Consider the following 19,934-nt stretch of genomic DNA (forward strand, 5'->3'; position numbering starts at 1 on the left):
GGCCCATGCACTTTGCCTGTATACCTCTCTCCCACTGCTGGGAGCTGCCCTAAATCTCATTCTCTTGGGGGTCGCTCCCCTTCTCTCCTACCTCGGATCAAGCATGGCCCATTCTGCACTGCTCTTAAGAAAGGCTTACACAGTTTTAACCCCAGTCTTCGAGAAGGAAATACGAAGACAGCCAGCAGGAGGTCCCTGGTCTGAGAACAGAAATCATGAGTCATAGATTTGGGGGTTCGGACCGAGGAGCAGCCAGCGTTGTGGATGTGCGTGGGTCGGTGGGGATGGAGTGGGCTGACGAACAAGGAAGGCCACAGCCCTTCTCTGCTGAGTAGCTCCCTTGAAATATTCCCCTTTTGCTCTGCTCTATCGGGTTCTCGGCCCGCGTTCGTCAGGTTGCGGCCAAAGGTCCGGGAGAAGGCGGCGCTGGCGCTCCAGGTCGCCACCCCAGCGGCCACATCACCAAGCTCTCGCTTCCCCCGGGGCGGCGGCGCAGCTGCGCCTGCGCCGGGCGGCCGCGAGGGGGCGGGGCGGGCGGCTGGAAGCCCGCGGGCGGAGGAGGGCGCCGGCTCCGGGGTTGTCAGCTCGGGGCTGCGACGGCGCGAGGAGGCGCGCGAGAGGAAGGAGCCACGGCCGCCGCCGCAGGGGGACTAGGTGAATGCCCCTTCCGTCCCCTGCCACGGTGCCTCGGTCGCGTCTGAGGAGGCGGGGTCCCCTCTCCTCGCACCGCTTTCCGGGGCAGGTGATAATGGAGGGAAAGTCTCGGCTTTGGCCGCGGCGCGGGGTTCGGGCGCATCCCAGGTACTGGAGGGAGGCTTGAGACCCGGCGGCCGGGGCGTAGGGAGGCCGGGGCACGGGGAGCGGCCGAGCGGCGGGGCCCGCCCGAGCTGCCGTGTCCCCTCCGGGCCCGCAGGCAGCGCCCGAGCCCGGCCCGCCGCGGCAGCCCCACCTCGGGCGGGAGGGCTGGCCGGCCCTGGGCGCCCGCAACGGAGCCGAGCAGCCGCAGTGGGTCGTCCCCGGCCCTGACAGTGGACCGGACAGCGGGTGGTGGCTGAGTGATGGGTGGAAGGTGAGCACGGATGGAGACCCTGCGAGTGAGGCTGGGGCACACCCCAGATCCAAGGCTTCAGGGCTCACAATTGCTCCGTGTCACCGTGTTCTTTCATTCGTTTCTTTATATATGTGAAATATATCTCAACTAAAAAAAACCCAAACGTTGATTCATAGAAAGAGATTACGTATATGTATGTAATACATTTGTAGGTATATTACATGTATATGTAATTTCTTTCTGTAAATGGAACAATTTTTTTAAAAAATTGAAATATAGTTCACATACCATAAAGTTCATCCTTTTAAAGCGCGGCCTTTAGTATTTTCACCGAGTTTTGCAACTATCACCACCATGCAGAACATTTTCATCACCCCAGAATGAAACCCTATATCCATTAAAAGTCACTCCTCATTCCCGCCTTGTCCCACCCCCTGGCAACCACTAATCTCCTTTCCGTCTCTATGGATTTGCCTATTCTGTAAGGTTCATATAAGTGGAATCATACATTATGTGGCTTTTAGTGTCTGGCTTCCTTCACCCAGCATAATGTTTTTAAGGTTTATCCATGTGTAGCATGTATCAGTACTTATTTTTTATGGCTGGATAGTATTCCATTGTATTGGTGTACCACAATATCATATTTTGTTTATCCATTTTCAGTTGATGGACATTAAGGATGTTTCTACTTTTTGGCCATTGTGAATAATGCTGCTATGAACATTTGTGTACAAGTTTTTATGTGGGCATATGATTTCCATTCTTTTGGGTCTGTATATTTAACTTTTTCAGGAACTGTCAGACTTTTCCAAAGTAGCTGCACCATTTTACATTCTCATCAAACAGTGTATGAGGGTTCCAGTTTCTTCACATTCTCACCAACACTTGTTATTGACTGTTTGCTAGTTTTTATTACAGACATTCTGGTGGGTATGAAGTAGTGTTGATTTGCATTTCTTTTTTTTTTTTTTTTTCCCCTCACCTGTAGGGGAAGAAAAATCCCTGTTAGGGAGGAGCTTACTATCAGTGACAGCTGTTCCCACAGGGGTGAACGTACATGTGTGTGAGTATTTAGTCATCAAAAACCGGTATAGTAGAAAAACGGTGATAATTTTAGATAGTAGCTAAATATCAAGTTTAATGAGAATATTGAACAGTCGTTGAATGACATTAGGCATGGGGATTCAAGGTTCATGTTTCTATATGCTAATTGATTTGCATTTCTTTATGACTAATTATGTTGAGCATCTTTTCATGTGCTTATTGGCCACTTGTGTATCTGCTTTGGAGAAATGTCTATTCAGATCTTTTGCCCATATTTTAATTGGGTTGTCTTTTTATTGTTGAATTATATTTAAAAAATTCTAGGTTTGGGGGACAAGCACTGACCGAAAAACCCAACCAACCTGATACCAGGCAACATAATGCTTCTACTTGGGGGAAGTGAATAAGTGCCGTTTAAGTCTGTCAGAATATGCTAACTGTCATTTCTTGGGCACCTTACTGCCCCTTTACCCTTTCTGGTATTTTGAGAAAAGCCACAAAAATTGTGTTCATGACCAAAGTCAAGAGAGAACACACACAGTTAGCATTTTCATATATTCTATGCTTGGTTTGGAAAGTCCCAGTTATCACTTTAATTACAAATAATTTATTTTGGTGGCTAGCTAATAAGCAAACTAATAAAAAAATAGCAAACACCAATTACTCAATTAAAATTTCATATACTTCTCAGGCAAAGTAGAAGATCTCATTATCCTGAGTTTGTGTAGTCTTTATTACAGCTATATTCATATTTGGGTGGCAAATAAGTATCTTTTATGGCGCTGAAGTTAAGAGCCACTTGCAGCTGAATGAATGCTACTTTGCCTATTTCGTGCTTAATTTCTGAGCGCACACAAATTCAGCATCAGCCTCAGGTCTTTTATACAAAAACCACTGAAAAAGACATGATGTTTGCCTCCCAGGAATTCAAGCTCATTTTTCTTTTACTCTAATATGACTGTTCTAAAGTACACTACCAAATTTCAGAAACGTTATGGAAAGTAAAATTAGAGATTTTCAAGTGGAATTAATGGATAAACAACTGATTCAAAGTGGGTGAAGAGTCCTCCAGTCCTGCTCTTCAACTACTGAACTTTAAACAATGGAAACGTTATTTAACCCCTTTATGCCTCATTGACCTCATTAGTAGAATGAGGTAATAATTGCAATATACAACCTGAGTATATGTTTTTGTTTTACCTAATAGAATGATTGTCAAACATACTGAAATTATAACTTATCCAACCTAATATTGATTGTAACTGACTTACCCAATGGATGACTAAATATCCTGTAGCTACAAATGCTTTCCCAAGTTGGCTTTCTCTGCCCCCTGGGGTTTTTAGTGTCACTTAAGGACTGAAAGTTGGGGAAAATGTGGGAACAACTTTGGGGATGTGATCCCTGGGAAATGCTGATCAGAGCGGACCTGCCTCCTTTATGGGAAATTTTTAGGCACCCCTCATCTTTTCTCTGAAATTACTGTAGTTAGATTTCTATAGCTTAAAAATGTCTGTGTGTGTGTGTGTATAAAATAAAAAATATATGTATCTCTAGTAGGCTGGCTAGACTGTCAGCCAGTTATTCTATCTTAATGTGAACGAATTTAATCAGATTGCTTTCCTCCAGATCAGCTGCACTGAGGAAATGGGAGTTTTGACGTGAGGAGGGATAGGAGACGTTAGTGGTATGGGATCATGAACATTTTGGAGGTTTGGGGAAAACTTGCTCTATTTCTAAAAGTGTGGGTGTTGAAAATGGAGATCTATGGGCAGCATAAAAGGTCTGGAAGATGAGAAAAGAGAAGCAAGAACGAGAAACAATTTGGAGGGGAAGGTTGTAGGATACAAAGATAGGTTCAACTTCTTTAGACATTTTTGCCCAAGAAAAATTCAAAAGAGGAAAAGTGAAAGAAACCTTCTTCTCCTTCATTTCATTCCCTTCCCTTTTACTCCACCTTGTTCTTCTGTGCTACTCTTCTCGGACCCAGAACTCAGACTGGGATGACTGTTATTCCTGTTGGAGCTTTTCAGTGTGCTGATTACATCTCTTCTCTCTCCAGATTCTGCAAATTGAGATCAGATTCAAGAAACCAGATGAGGATTATAGTACTATTAAAATATAATTTAATTTTCATTTCCGGTAAAGCTGGATTGGAGAATTTAGCTTAGACCCACACTTCGTCTGTTCCTTCTTAATTTATCTACCCACATGATTCTGTAGCACCTAAAAAACTGCAGGTGTCCCCTGCAGGCAGGGAAAGTCCTGTCTCGGGGAGACTTCCTCATAGGAGTTGGAAGGGAAAGGAGAACCTTCTCTTCTTGAAGACAGATAAATCCAAGAGCCAGTGAGAGCTCAGGGCTGGGGCCTGTCTGGAATATTGACCTTTGTTCTTATCTCAGCCATTAGATAAGTCACATTGCTCTAGGAGGAACTGATAGAGTAGGGAGAAAGCAAGGTGTCCCTTCAATCCTGTTTTCTCCTACTTAGAGGAGTGAACGTTCTCTTGTCCTTGCAGAGAGGCAAATAAGCAGCCATCCTCTCATGAGTTAAGTGCTTGTGGGTAATAGCGTTTTGTAGGCTAGCTTAGGAACTTAATCACCATTTATATAATTGGAACTGAGAATATATTTTCCTTGGAACTGGCTAAACCTCTTAACAGGTTTTAAGTGGGTGCTCATTTCATTGTGCAGTTAAATATATAGATTATTCAAGTCCATTTCCTTACTTGCTTTACTCCTCATTGACTGAGTGCCTAATATGTAACAGGCACTGGGCTAGGCTCTCAGGATTCAGCAGAGACCAAGAATGGGTCCTGATGCTCATGGAGTTTACAGCCTAGAAAGACAATTAGCACACATACAATTACGGTAAAGCTTAATAAATGTTAGAAAGCATAGAGTACTTCAGGAACACAGAGGAGGGGGAACGAATCTAAGAGGGTCAGGGAAGTGATGTTTAAGAGCTCAGGTCACAAAGTAGCATAGGAAGTAGCCAGAAAAAGGCAAGAAGGAGGATGAGCAAGAATGTTTCCGGCAAAAAGAATGTGTGGAAAGGCCAAGAAGTGAGAGAGAGAGAGAGTGTGGTATATACCAAAGTGGTATTTTTCAAGCTGCAGGCACCTAGGCACCTACCAGGAGATTGTAAAATTAATTTAGTGGTTGTGAACTGCATGTTTTTAAAAAGAAATAAAATAGAAAATAAGCGTGTCACACATAGGTACTTTACTAGATCGTGATGTATAAAGTTTGAAAATCCCTACAATAAAGGAAACAGAGAAAAAGTACAGTATGACCACAGCCAAAGATCTTGGGTAGGTGGGAATGGTGATGCAAGATTTAGTTACCCTTTTTAAAGATTTTGGATTTATCTTAGAGGAAATGAGAAGCCATCGAAAAGGTTTAATCAGAGCCTGATTAGATTAATATTTTCTAAGGGTCCCTTTGAATACCTCGTTTTCCTCTACTCAAATATAAACTTCGCATTCCTCGGCCCAGTGTTACAGGTATTCCAAAGTCTGGTTCCAGTCTGTTTCTTCTAAAGAATATTTCTACTTTTGGTACTGGAACTTCTCATTTCATAAAGATTCATGGTTTGCCAAAGTGCCTTTGCACCAAGAGGGAAAGATCTATGAGAGCAGGCCTTGCTTCTGTCTTGTTCACATTGAACGTCTGGCATTTAGCATGGTGCCCCATGCCCAGCAGGAACTGGGCACATCTTTGCTGATAGAGTCTAAATACCCTATTAGAACTGTTACATAGTAGTAGAAATGACCTGGATGTGTCTAGCAATCCTTGGTTTTGGAAAAAGAAAAAGGTATTTTTTGTTGTTTTTTTTTTTAATAAATTTATTATTTATTTATTTTTGGCTGTGTTGGGTCTTCGTTTCTGTGCGAGGGCTTTCTCTAGTTGCGGTGAGTAGGGGCCACTCTTCATTGCAGTGCGCGGGCCTCTCACTGTCGCGGCCTCACTTGTTGCGGAGCACAGGCTCCAGACGCGCAGGCTCAGTAGTTGTGGCTCACGGGCCTAGTTGCTCCGCGGCATGTGGGATCTTCCCAGACCAGGGCTCGAACCCGTGTCCCCTGCATTGGCAGGCAGATTCTCAACCACTGCGCCACCAGGGAAGCCCTTTTTTTGTGGTTTTAATTTTTATTTATTTATTTATTTTAAAATTTTATTTATTTTTTGGCTGTGTTGGGTCTTCGTTGCTGTGCGCAGGCTTTCTCTAGTTGCGGTGAGCGGGGGCTACTCTTCATTGCGGGGTGCGGGCTTCTCATTGTGGTGGCTTCTCTTGTTGTGGAGCACAGGCTCTAGGCGCGCAGGCTTCAGTAGTTGTGGCACGTGGGCTCAGTAGTTGTGGCTCGTCGGCTCTAGAGTGCTGGCTCAGTAGTTGTGGTGCACGGGCTTAGTTGCTCCGCGGCATGTGGGATCTTCCCGGACCAGGGCTCGAACCCGTGTCCCCTGCATTGACAGGTGGATTCCTAACCACTGTGCCACCAGGGAAGCCTGAAAAAGGTTTTATTAGGAATTCCTTTTGCCCAGTTGGATTCATTAGTGATAGAACTCCATTCACTTATTTAACAAAAAGTACTTTTGTTATACTAAAACAGTAGTAGAGATAAGAAAAAGAAAACAGACTTTCTGACTCTGGGGTTTCTGCTTTCAAGAAGTACAGAACATTGCAGGCTGTTCACAGGAGGAGGCAATCGGGCAGCCATTTATATTTTGTTTGAACAGATAGGCATTCTCTGAGCACTCACCAAAAGGCAGTTTTATAAAGATGGCTGGGGACAAAGAGAATACATTGATTAAAATGTATCAATCATCTGCAGCCAATCCAGCCGACTGTGCTCTTTTCCCCATGGGGGCCCGGTGCGCACTGGCTGCAAACAGCAGCCTCCTCGGTAGTGCATGCAGCCTGTTGCCTGTATAGGTTGCCCTAAGGGACCCTGGAGACAGCCCTTTCCAGTGGACATTAATGACTGGCATGCTGTCCCCAATCTAGGCTCCAGACAGGTATGCGCGGTGCCTTTGGAAAGCCCCAGGGCACAGTGGTCAGGGTCCACGTTGGCCACGTCATGATGTCCATCCGCACCAGGCTGCAGAACAAGGAGCATGTGATTGAGGCCCCCCGGCAGGGCCAAGCTCCAGTTCCCTGGCCGCCAGAAGATCCACATCTGCAAGAAGTGGGGATTTACTAAGTTTAATGCGGACAAATTTGAAAACATGGTGGCAGAAAAGCGGCTTATCCCGGATGGCTGTGGGGTCGAATACATCCCTCGTCGTGGCCCCCTGGACAGATGGCGGGCCCTGCACTCAAGAGAGCCTTGGCGCTGTCCCCTCCTTACTCACGCCCACCAATAAATCCTACTTTCTTGTCCAAGAAAAAAAAAAATGTATCAATCATATGAGCTTAATGGAGAGGCAACAGAAAATAGATTTTGATCTTGGAAGTAAAAATAGAACAACCATATACCCAACAGAACTTACAAATAAGAATTTAATGATGTCAGTTTGTTGGCCAGAGAATGATTGTACTGTCACAGTACTGTGACTTCACAAAATTGGATCGTGAAACCCAACTGTGAAGGAAAATTGTTTCAGTGTATGGTTTTGATAAGTGGCAAGAGAAGTTATGAAAAATTCATGAAAGGTAGAGAGACTTCAAGTTCTGTTTCAGATTTCTCTTTAATACATTTTTTGAGATATGGAAACTTTGCTAATTAGTTTTGTAAATTAGATTTTATATATCTTAAACATGCATGCTAGGATCAAATCTTGCTACTATAGGATGGCTTTTTAACTTTTTAAATTTATTTATTTATTTTTGGCTGCGTTGGTTCTTGGTTGCTGCACACGGACTTTAGTTGCGGTGAGCGGGGCTACTCTTTGTTGCAGTGTTCGGGCTTCTCATTGCAGTGGCTTCTCATTGCAGTGGCTTCTCTTTTTTTTTTTTTTTAAAGGATTTTCTTATTTATTTATTTATTTATTTATTTTTGGCTGTGTTGGGTCTTCGGTTCGTGCGAGGGCTTTCTCCAGTTGCGGCAAGCGGGGGCCACTCTTCATCGCGGTGCGGGGACCGCCCTTCATCGCGGTGCGCGGGCCTTTCTCTATCGCGGCCCCTCCCGTCGCGGGGCACAGGCTCCAGACGCGCAGGCTCAGCAATTGTGGCTCACGGGCCCAGCTGCTCCGTGGCATGTGGGATCTTCCCAGACCAGGGCTCGAACCCGTGTCCCCTGCATTAGCAGGCAGATTCTCAACCACTGCGCCACCAGGGAAGCCCTGCAGTGGCTTCTCTTGTTGCGGAGCATGGGCTCTAGGCATGTGGGCTTCAGTCGTTGTGGCTCACAGGCTCTAGAGCACAGGCTCAGTAGTTGTGGCGGCCAGACTTAGTTGCTCCGCGGCATGTGGGATCTTCCCGGACCAGGGCTCGAACCCGTGTCCCCTGCATTGGCAGGCGGATTCTTAACGACTGCACCACCAGGGAAGTCCCTATAGGATGACTTTTAAAAAATACGAATTGAATTTTATATTTTTATGTTCTAGAGAGTCCTATTTTAAGCAGTGTATTATAGAACTTAAATGGAAACCATTAACTTGTATAAATTTATCCTAAGAAAATCATTCTAAATATGAGAAAGTCTTATGCACAAAATGTTCATTTTCATTGCAATATAATTTAGTCAAGAAAATATCCTGCTATAAGGAAATGATTCATTAAAATGTGGCAATTCTCTTGAAGAAATTTAACCATTAAAAATGCTTTTTTAGATCAATGGTATCTTATTTTTAAATTAAAAAGTAAAAAGTGCTCAATATAAACAAAAGTTCAAATAATATAAAAAAATGCAGGATTTAAAAAGTGAAAATAGTATTTCAAGTCCTTCCTTACCCTGCTCCCTCAACCTAGGCCAACCCAGTTCTCCAGAAGTCAGTGCTGTGAGCACTTTGGTATCTGTCCTTCCAGACCTTTTTCTAACCCAGTGGTTTTCAAACTGTGCTCCAAGGAGGGGCTTTGGGGGCTTCTCAATTAGGTAAGATGGGGACTGAGTGGGGCTTCAACCGATACTTCTTTGCTTTTACCTGTTTTCCATATTGGGGTTTCGAGTAGGGTTTAATTTAAACAAAGCATTCCCCTGCATTAAAAATAAATGTTCAAAAACGATTGGCCTAATTTAGAAGATGAAGTCCTAACCCCGAACTCAGGAATTCCAGATCTTCCAGTTGACCGTTTTTTTGCTGCTTGGTGATACGGATCTGCTACTCAGACCCACCTATTCATTTCCCCAGCAGTCGTTTGCCTGGTTACCAGCCGCCTCGTTAGGACGTACTTCCCCTTCTTTTTCTCCATCTCTCTAAATCTTGTTATTTAAGGTTCAACTCGTCAGTGTTTCGTTCACTCCTCCTTTCAACATTTTTAGTGGACGCCACCTACATTTTGACTAATACTGAGTGGGGAATATGCAGAATTTTGTATCAAAAGCTCACAGACTAGTAAAGAGCAACCTTCATGTAAATAAGTGCAATTATGTATTATAAAACAAGAGCGTTTGAGGGGCAGACACTAAAGATATAAGTGGTTTCTTCCTTCTACACTACCTTATATGGCACTTATAAAAAGGGCAATTTATGGTATGGTTACATTTCTGAGTCTTCAGTAAATAATTGCTCATTTATTTATTAACAGAAGATAATGCAGAAGATAATTCACCTGTGAATTAGGGGGTGAGACTTGGGAGGGAGCTGTTTCCATTCTTGAGCAATCAACTGTGTTCAAAAATAACTTGAATCCAACTTGCTAGATTCCGGTGTAGGGCATGGAGTTGGGAGGGAGCACTGAAGGACTTGGTTCTGTAATCCTCATCTCCGTGGCCACTCACACTGGTGTACAGGGAATGCCTGTCATTTCTGCTTTATCATTAACTGGTAAGAAAGTTGTGAATTTGAGTCCTGTGTCTTTATTTTACTGACTTTATAACTTGAGCATATTACTTAACCTCTCTGAGACTCAGTTTCCTGAACTGTAGTGTATGAACATGTCTACCTCCTAGGTTTTCAGAAAAGATTATACAAGCACATACAAACAAAGTCTATTCTTTTTGCTTTCAGTGGTTTTGATGTTCTGTAGAATGGGTGACTGTTCTCCTTTCTTTTGGGTTTAAGTTTTTAGATATTTGGGAGGACTTATGGATTAGACTCTAGTTCTTTCTTTTTTTTTGGCCACACCACATGGCTTGCGGGATCTTAGTTCCCCGACCAAGTATCGAACCCATGCCCCCTGCATTGGAAGCATGGAGCCCTAACCACTGGACCTCCAGGGAATTCCCTAGACTCTAGTTCTTTGAAGAAGTGTTTTTTTTTATTCTGAGAGTGGCTTTTTGATAAGCTATTCATATTCCTGGTAAGGTATGAATAAACAATATAGGAAAGGAATAGGTCCAAAGAACATTTAGTGGGGAAATAAATCTTTTTCATTATTAACCAGTGTATTCTCCTGGGATTTAAAGCAGACTGTTATATCTATGATCAAGAAAGCAAAATTAATAGGTAGGCCCAGAGTCCAAAGCCTGGCCTATTTTCTTCATTTTATCTGCCACTTTCCTCTATCTTTTACATAACAAACAGTAAAGAATTTTTATGGTAATGTTCTAGTACTCTTTGAAAAAAAAAAAGTCAGAAAACTCTTGTCTGTCATTTCTGGATTATAGGTTTCAGAATAACCCCAGGCAAACTCATGATGGATTCTATCTTTGTAATATTTCTCATTCTGGTTGAGCAGACTTAGTTCTCTAGTCTAGAATAAACCTTACAGTAATGGTTTAAGGTAGTCTGTTTTATTTGTAAATTGTAAAAATGTTATTTAGATATCTTTTTAAAAGTAAAAAAGTACATTAGAAATGATATTTATATTTAACAACAGTATTAGAGCTACTTCCTATTCCAGCTTTCATCTTCTTTTTTCCTTTTAAAACATTGTGGTTTCCTGAAGACCTGTGTTGTTCAGTATATATAGGTACCATTTGTTCTGTGTATATACTGGTCATTATAGATATACAGTATTTTATAGCATGCTGGCAGTTTAATTAAAAGTAGGATGAGTGCAGTGTATACAATATAAATATTAAACTTCAGTTTATTTATTTATTTATTTAGTTTTTAAAGTTTTATTTATTGATTGATTGCTTGATTGCTATGTTGGGTCTTCGTTTCTGTGCTAGGGCTTTCTCTAGTTGGGCAAGTGGGGGCCACTCTTCATCGCGGTGCGCGGGCCTCTCACTATCGCGGCCTCTCTTGTTGCGGAGCACAGGCTCCAGACGCGCAGGCTCAGTAGTTGTGGCTCACGGGTCTAGTTGCTCCGCGGCATGTGCGATCTTCCCAGACCAGGGCTTGAACCCGTGTCCCCTGCATTAGCAGGCAGATTCTCAACCACTGCGCCACCAGGGAAGCCCCAGTTTATTTTTTAAAGAAAGTAGGAACAACACAGTTGATCTGAAAATTATAAGGTAGGGGTTTAATACAGCAATGTATAACATTTTTGTGCTTCTGTGGTCTAGTATGTTCCTTAGTAAGGGGAGAAAGAGGTGGAAAGTAGGTTTTGAGCCTTTTACAAAAATGTATAATAATAATGATAATGATGATGATAACAAGTTAATATTTATTGAAGGCTCAATACACTGTTCTGAGCACCTTACATGTATTAAGTCATATAATTCTCACAGTAACCCAACGGAGGAGGTATTTTTTCATGAGGAAACTAAAGTATAGAGGTATACGTCCCATAGCTAGTGAAAGTCAGAATTTAAGCCAAAGCAGTTTGACTGTAGAACCCAGCCTCTAAACTACTGTCAATATCATTAGTGTGTTGACACTTCTTCACATTTAATTTTTTGGAAGCAAATCATCTCTTTTAATTGAAGTGTGGAGATTTGCTGAATAAGTCACTTGAAATTCCCCCGTAAAACCACTCAATGCAAATTATGTTATTGATTTATTCATCTGATGAAAGCATTGCAGATATCTCGGGAAGCTTTGTACAGTTTCAAACACAGCATAAAGCATTTGCCAGTGATTCCACATGAATAATACAACTTTGAACAAGCAGTTAATATTCTCCGTTTAAAAATGTGTTTGTCTGAAATCTGTGGACTCAAGTCTGGGATTTTGATTGTGCATAGATTTTATCATCTGAGTTTAAACTCATATTATTCCTTAGAACAAAACCTATTCTTGGGCTTCCCTGGTGGCGCAGTGGTTGAGAATCTGCCTGCCAATGCAGGGGACACGGGTTCGAGCCCTGGTCTGGGAAGATCCCACATGCCGCGGAGCAACTAGGCCCGTGAGCCACAATTACTGAGCCTGTGCGACTGGAGCCTGTGCTCCGCAACAAGAGAGGCCGCGACAGTGAGAGGCCCGCGCACCGCGATGAAGAGTGGCCCCCACTTGCCGCAACTAGAGAAAGCCCTAGCACAGAAACGAAGACCCAACACAGCCATAAATAAATAAATAAATAAATTAATTAAAAAAAAACAAAAACAAAAAAACCTATTCTTTTCTCAATCCCTGGGGGCAGTGCTTAATAGACAATGTAAGCATGTGTTTGAGCATTAGCAAGGGGGCACCAAAAGAGAGAAAAAAATGAAAATAATTTAATATTTTGTAATTTTTTTCAGTTTTTTATATATATATATATTTCAGATTATTTTCCATTATGGGTTATTACAAGATATTGAATATAGTTCCCTGTGCTAAACAGTAAATCCTGTTGCTTATCTATTTTATGTATAGTGGTTTGTATCTGTTAATCCCATACTTCTAATTTATCCCTTCCCCTCCCTCCCTTTGCCCTTTGGTAACCATAAGTTTGTTTTCTATGTCTGTGAGTCTGTTTCTATTTTGTATATAGATTCATTTGTATTATTTTTTAAGATTCCACATATAAGTGATATCATATATTTGTCTTTCTCTGTCTGACTTACTTCACTCAGTTTGATAATCTCTAGGTCCGTCCATGTTGCTGCAAATGACAATATTTCAGTTGTTTCTATGGCTGAGTAATATTCCATTGTGTATATATATATATCACTTTTTTATCCATTCATCTGTCAGTGGACATTTAGGTTGTTTCCATGTCTTGGCTCTTGTAAATAGTGAGGGGAACTAGAGTTTTCATATTTTCTGGATATATGCTCAGGAGTGGTATTGCTGGATCATATGGTGGTTCTGTTTTTAGTTTTTTAAAGGAACCTCCATAGTGTTTTCCATAGTGGCTGCACCAATTTACATTCCCACAAAAAAACACTGTAGGAGGGCTCCCTTTTCTCCACACCCTCTCCAGCCTTTATTATTTGTAGACTTTTTGGTGATGGCTGTTCTGACCAGTGTGAAATGATACCTCATTGTGGTTTTGATTTGCATTTCTCTAATATGTTGTTGAGCATCTTTTCATGTGCCTGTTGGCCATCTGTTAATGTTTTGTGGCTTTTAAAGAAACAATGAAATAGTCTTTCCAGGAGAAGTTGTACCTTGTTGTGACTCTTATTTTGTTTGGAGTTATCATTTTGAATTATATGTCATGGCTCATGGGGGAGACGCACTGTAGACTTGATGGCAGCCTGGCCCTGCCTTGGAACTTGGTGGCACAGATGCAGTTATTTATTCATGATCATCTAACAATATAAAATATAAATGAAATCATTGCTGTGAATACAGTGGAATGTTAGTTTTCTGGAAGTGTTTAGGATGTATTAATTGAGTGAATGTTGCCTTTTAGTTGTGTTCCTACTGGGAAACTGTGGAGGGGGAGAAGTAGGAAAGAAGAAATTTTAGAGCCCCTGGGAGTTTTAGAAAGAGGAAATTTTAAGTAGCCATTAAAAATAACTTTGTAGGATACTGATAAGACACTCTTTTTTGATATTTTATGAAATGCAAAAAGCAGGATGCCAAACTGTGTGTAATGTGAACCAATTTTTGTTTTAAACATATAGAAAAAATATATCAACAATAAAGTTATCATATGCACTAATACATCATCAGTGATTATCTCTAGATGGTGGGTTTCCAGAATAAACAACTTTGTTTGTCCTTGGCCTTTATTTGTTTATTTTGCATTGAACACATATCGCTTCTGTGAACAGTAGAAAAACAATAGAAGAGAACTCTATGCCAGTGGATGTTAGAAGCACCATTTCCAAATGAGCTGGGAAAGAAAGGTAGTCAGGATATTTTTATGAGCAAAGGCCAGTATGTGGCAACTAAGTTGTTTTGGGATGTCTTTGAGGGTAGTTTTAGTTTGAACTTCAAGTTGGACTTAGAGCCCTTGGGCTCCTTTTTTTTTTTTTTTTAAACTGGTATTTGAATAAAAAAGTACGCAGCTCTGACCAAAGGGTAGAGGAGAGACTTGATTGCAGAGAGTAAAGATACTGAAAGAGTTAGATCATTATTTCAGTTTGATGCCAAAATAGTTTAGTAACATAACACTGTGTACCTGTGGTTCACCTAATCTAATAGAGCCTCTTGCTGTGAGTTTGTGTACTTGACCTGCCTTCACAGCTCTGTGTACCAGGGAGCAGTATTGAGGGAAAGTACAGTTTGGGAACGGGGAAGATCGGTGTCATCTCCCTGGGTGGTACCATTATGAAGGTGTCCCAGCGAGGGAAGGTGATGGTAGGCCACCACCTGAGGAAGACCTCGCTGGGTTTGGGAGCTGTCCTGTTTCATCACCTAGTAGAAGGTAATGTAATGCTATGTGGCCTGCTCAGCAGGGTGTAGCGTGCTGCTTCACCTCAGGGATAGGGGAGAGAGAAGGGCCCCTGGAGGGGTAGAATGGCTCTGAGTAAATATTTGGGATGGGATCACCATGAAAATTATGGGGCACTCTCGGTCTTCAAATGTAGAAGAAAAATGTTAACCTTACACATGGCAAATCATTTTTCCCTTTTCCTTTTCTTAGAAAGAAGATTTTTACTTTGACACGTGGTTATCCATTCTGCACTTTACAATTCTGGAAGATTTTATATTCAGTTTTCACTTTAATTGTACGAAGAATAAAGTGTATATTTTAAGTTGGCCCTAGAAGTATGTTCGCGTTTTTAAAATGGAATTCTCTTTAAGAATATAAGGATGTATTAAGGCTAAAAGTATGAAAGTGTACTTTTTGGTGAGTTCTGAATAATAATTTCTCTTCATTTGAAATGCTGAACTCCAGTTACCTAGTCTCTAAATTTAGGTATTTCAGATTTATAAGTGCCAGAGAAAACCAGTAAGGAAGTGTATTATTTATGTTTTATTCTCATGTACACTACCTTTTACACAAAGGTGTTGAGTCACTTTATAAAAAATAACATTTACAAGAAATATTGGTTTTTAAAAAAGTTATGAAATCAGTACCAGAGAAAATAAAACTAGCAGTGTAACATTAAGATGAATAAATTGATCATAGATGTGAGTTTCAGATGTAGCTGTAAGTTTCCTTGTTGCTGAAGTAAAATAAAAGTGTGGCTCAATCTTCATTAACGAAAAAAAAAAAAAACCAGTTTTCAGTAGCTAGGCTTTCTGTAGCTATAATTTCTAAGTAAAGTTTCATGTGACTTTAGGGTGATTGGTAAGGTGGTGATGTTCTCAGCAGTAGTTTGCAGGAAATTAAGGAATGTCAGTTGCAAGTTAATTGCAAGAGAGTGGTTAAGTAGTTTTTTTGAATAAGATACATGTAAGAAATGTTTTAAAATGGGAGATTCTTTCTCTGCTTCAAAACAGAGTTCTCTGATTTAGCTCCTTTGCTACCAACTATTCACCGAGTTGTTTCAAACAGTAGTACTAAGTGATATTTCTGGTCATTGTTTACTACCTGTATTATAAAACTGTATTGCTATTAATCTAATCAGAATCTCTAGTTAAATGATTGGGTTTTTTTTTTTCACTTTTCAGTTGATTTGATAGGGGATAAATATAATCAAAGTTCATTCTACCAAGTGCCAGTCAGTGCACTTGGTAGAATGAACTGTACTTTGTTTATGCGATACACTTAGTTCTTTGGACACACACTATATTTATTCTGTCAACATTTTCTCAATAAGCAGAAATGGTTCAACTGGGGATTTTGTTTTAGTTGATTCATTGGCTTGTCTTCGGTGTATCCTTCTTCCAAATAAAGCATTCTTTTTTAAAAATTATTTTTTTAAGTGGGGTTGAGGGTTGTGATTCTGAAAACAAATCAGTTGTCTGGTTCTGGTTTCCTTTGGAACATTATTTGAGATGTATTGAGGATTTATTATACCGAAGATTTATTATACCCACTGATTCTTTCTCTGGGCTCAAACAAATTCTTTACAAATGTTTGGCTGTCTTTTAGGCCTATAGAAACCTTAGGATTGATAAATTTTATGATGTTACTCTTTTCTATCAGTGGGCAGTCTTAGAAATGAGTGATTGTTTTATGGAGTCCGTTAGCTTTGGGATATCAGGAGCTGAATCATGCCCATGATTTCTCAAGCTTCTGTGTTTGTTAGAGAATATCAGGACTACCAAATCAAGAAAGCTTGACATCACTACCTGTTACCTAAATGAAACCTGTGTGAGTGCTTGAATTCAGTTTAATTAGACAGTTTCCAGTTTAAGTCAGAAAGTCAACATTTTTTTTTCTAGGAGCTAACTCTATGCATTTCAACCAAAGCAAAAAAAGGGAGGGGGGAGATACGTTGATTCCACTTTAGAGGTGAGCCTTTTAATCGGGGAGGACAGTATTTGTGAGGTAGCAGTTTTTATATTTCGGTTTCCAGGTACTTATTTTGGCCGCCTCACGGCATGTGGGATCTTAGTTCCCCGACCAGGAATCAAACCCGTGCCCCCTGCTTTGGAAGCGCAGAGCCGTAACCACTGGGCTGCCTGGGAATTCCCTCTTCCAAGTACTTTTAAATGACCTGAACAATGATAAAAATTGTGGTATGTGTATTGCTATAACTCAGCTATTGTTTGGACCAGTTTGAGACTTAACAGCATATGGAGTTTGCAGAATAGTTACTGACTGGACTCATCTTCGTTCTTTACAATTGTTGCCTTGAGATAGTTCCTTTTCCTTAGTTAACTACAGGAAATGAGCAAAAGAGGTCCATACATTTTTTTTTTCTAGCTATACATTCTTAACTGGATATCGAATTATACCTCTGGCAAGCAGCAGTAGTACATTTGGAATTCTGGAGATTTCTTTTACAGTGCCATATTGATTTTTAACTTTTGAGGGTCAAGTGATATATCAAATATCATCGGAGACACAAGATGTCATCTTTGCCGTGTAAGAACTGGCAGTGGGAGACCAAATGGACACCTTTCATTTAAAAAAAATTTTTTTTAAACGGTACCTGAGGAAGATTGCTAGCTGTTTTGGGCATTTAATTTTGACTGTTTTTTTCCTTTCTGTACCCTTAACCCTGCATTAATTGGGGTAGATTTCTTTGAGGTGGTAAACTTTTATTGTGACCTTTTTAATGAGGTGAAAGTTTCCGGACATTAGGAAAAATTTGGTAGAAAGTGTAGAGGTGGGAAAGCTGAATAAAGGAAATTTGATTGAATAGAGGAAGCTTAGAGAAGAGTACGAGGTAGTAATTTACCAGATTTAGGAAATCTAGTAGAAGGCAACGCGTCAGTATGAAACAATTAGGAAAAATAAGCAATGTAGGCAGCCCCGTGGAGAATAGTGAAATCAAAGGGTTAAAAATGAGAAATGGTTTTAGTCATAGCTGTAGGACTATCTCTAATGGGGAAGAGAGTTCTTCAGTGTGATTCAGTAGTCAAGGTCTGTGATCCCCATGAATGGGACTAGGGTGACCTCATGGTTCTGATGAATTCTCAGGGGAGAAGCATTTGTCAGTGAGGTCATGGCAGGACAGCAGAAAGTGGCGTCAGAGTGAACATGAGAAAACCAGAGGGGTGATTAGTTAAGAGCTGTTTGGGATATGTGCTGAGAAAAGTGGTTTGTTGGTCAGTTCTTCAGGAAAAGGCAGTTTGGAATGAGGAATGGGGAAGCTGAGGAGTTCAGATGTGAAACTGAAATCTAAAAGGCCACTGAGACTTTTTAAAATAGTTTTTGCTTAAATGGAAAGAGCTAATCATTGAAAGCAGTGAGGATTTATGTTTACACAAGTTTCATTCTTTAAATGAACGTAGTGGAAGAAAACTGAGCGGCCGTAAAGGCAGCCTGCGGTTTGGGTGCTGTGAAAAGCACATTAAATCGACATAATCCTTCTGTGTGAACCTGCTATTCAGTTAAACAATTAAGTACTTACTGGATATTATTCAAAAGAATGTACCGAAATTTTTTATAAAACAAGAAAATAATTTGTGCAATATCGGCTAAGGTCTAGCTAGTTTTGGCTGGCATGACCTCTCTGAAATCTGATTTAACTGACCGCATAACACATCCTGTTTGGTGACTATTTACATCTTCATAACAAACAGAAACAGAAGGCATATATTCAGAGGAAATGAAAGAAGCAGAATGGGGACTTTCCTGGTGGCGCAGTGGTTAAGAATCCACCTGCCAATGCAGGGGACACGGGTTCTAGCCCTGGGCCGGGAAGATCCCACATGCCGTGGAGCAACTAAGCCCATGCGCCACAACTACTGAGCCTGTGCTCTAGAGCCCGTGAGCCACAACTACTGAGCCTGTGTGCCACAACTACTGAAGCCTGCACGCCTAGAGCCCATGCTCCACAAGAGAAGTCACCGCAATGAGAAGCCCGCGCACCGCAATGAAGAGTAGCCCCCACTCGCTGCAACTAGAGAAAGCCCGCATGCAGCAACGAAGACCGAACGCAGCCAAAAATAAATAAATAAAATAAATAAATAAATTTAAAACAAAGCAGAATGCACACTTGCAGAGTGGTGAAACTAAGAATACACAGTAACCATAAGCTGGCTTGACTTCTAGGTTATTTTGTGTGTGTGTGTGTGTATGTGTGTGATAGTGCTTCGGTTTTATGTGTGTTTATACAAATGTAAAATACCCCCCCCCAACAAGTTTTGAGATTTTCGACTAAATGCGATAATCTTTTTGTTGTTGTTATGGGAAGATAACAAAGTGTTAAACTTCCATTTATTGCCTCTCTTAGTAATGAGGCGTGACTTAGGCCTGCTAACTCACAGCTCTGATGAATTTTTCAAGTGTATTATTTAACCTTTGCAGTGGAACAGAATGCCTCTTGCAGCACGATGGGCAGATTTTCTCCGAGATACTGATTTAGTAAATCAACACACATACAATACAATTCTTTTTCTTCTAAAAACAAGCAATTTTAGCATTAATGTTTTTTTGTTTTTGTAACTACAGTTGAATTCATCGGGATTGTTTTGTATTAGTTTGTTTTCCTTTAAGTCAGTGGTTCCCTGACACAACTCTATAGATTAATGCTGGCCCATGACAAAGCTTTCACAGGGAGCATGAAATGAGTTCTTGATAAATCTAAATGTGCTCAATGGAAAGGCTTTTAGTCCAAGACTTTGTCCTTTCTGCATTTTTATTTTTAAAGGAAAGATAATTTTTAAATTGGTAAAATTTGGGGGGAAATTCGGTTAATGAGATCTAAATGTTTGGAAAACACTGTTTTCAAACCTTTAACCATAGACAGAATCCTTATGTGCTCATATATCAGAGAGATTCTCTTAAACTAAACTAGATGGGAATCTGTGGGTCAGATTCTTCTTTAAAATATTTACTTTTTTGGTTAGCTTTTGTTAGATCATGCTGTGGTGGTAAACAATTGCAAACTCTCAGTGGCTTTCATCAGCAAAGCTTTCTTTCTCTCTCGTGTTGCATGTTGCTTGTAGGTTGCTGCAGCTCTGTGTGTTAT

General features: G+C 40.9%; 1 protein-coding gene and 1 non-coding gene across 6 annotated transcripts in view; both read left to right on the forward strand.

Annotated features, from left to right (window-relative positions):
• The first annotated feature begins 496 nt into the window (after positions 1–496).
• The window catches only part of SLC41A2 (solute carrier family 41 member 2), a 147,849-nt gene continuing 128,411 nt past the window's right edge, over positions 497–19,934 (forward strand). Inside the window, exons 1-2 of one of the 5 annotated variants that reach the window (XM_007165750.2) lie at positions 532–654; positions 2,040–2,114. The gene's annotated coding sequence lies outside the window, so the exon portion shown is untranslated. The other 4 variants (XM_057556702.1, XM_007165751.2, XM_057556701.1 and 1 more) reach the window with 4 other exon arrangements.
• Positions 6,921–7,055, forward strand: LOC114238414 (small nucleolar RNA SNORA70). Its single transcript, XR_003623791.1, has one exon. It is a non-coding gene; the product is annotated as a small nucleolar RNA SNORA70 (small nucleolar RNA).

This window comes from Balaenoptera acutorostrata, chromosome 11, assembly GCF_949987535.1.
Source record: "Balaenoptera acutorostrata chromosome 11, mBalAcu1.1, whole genome shotgun sequence".
In the NCBI taxonomy this organism is placed as follows: domain Eukaryota; kingdom Metazoa; phylum Chordata; class Mammalia; order Artiodactyla; family Balaenopteridae; genus Balaenoptera; species Balaenoptera acutorostrata.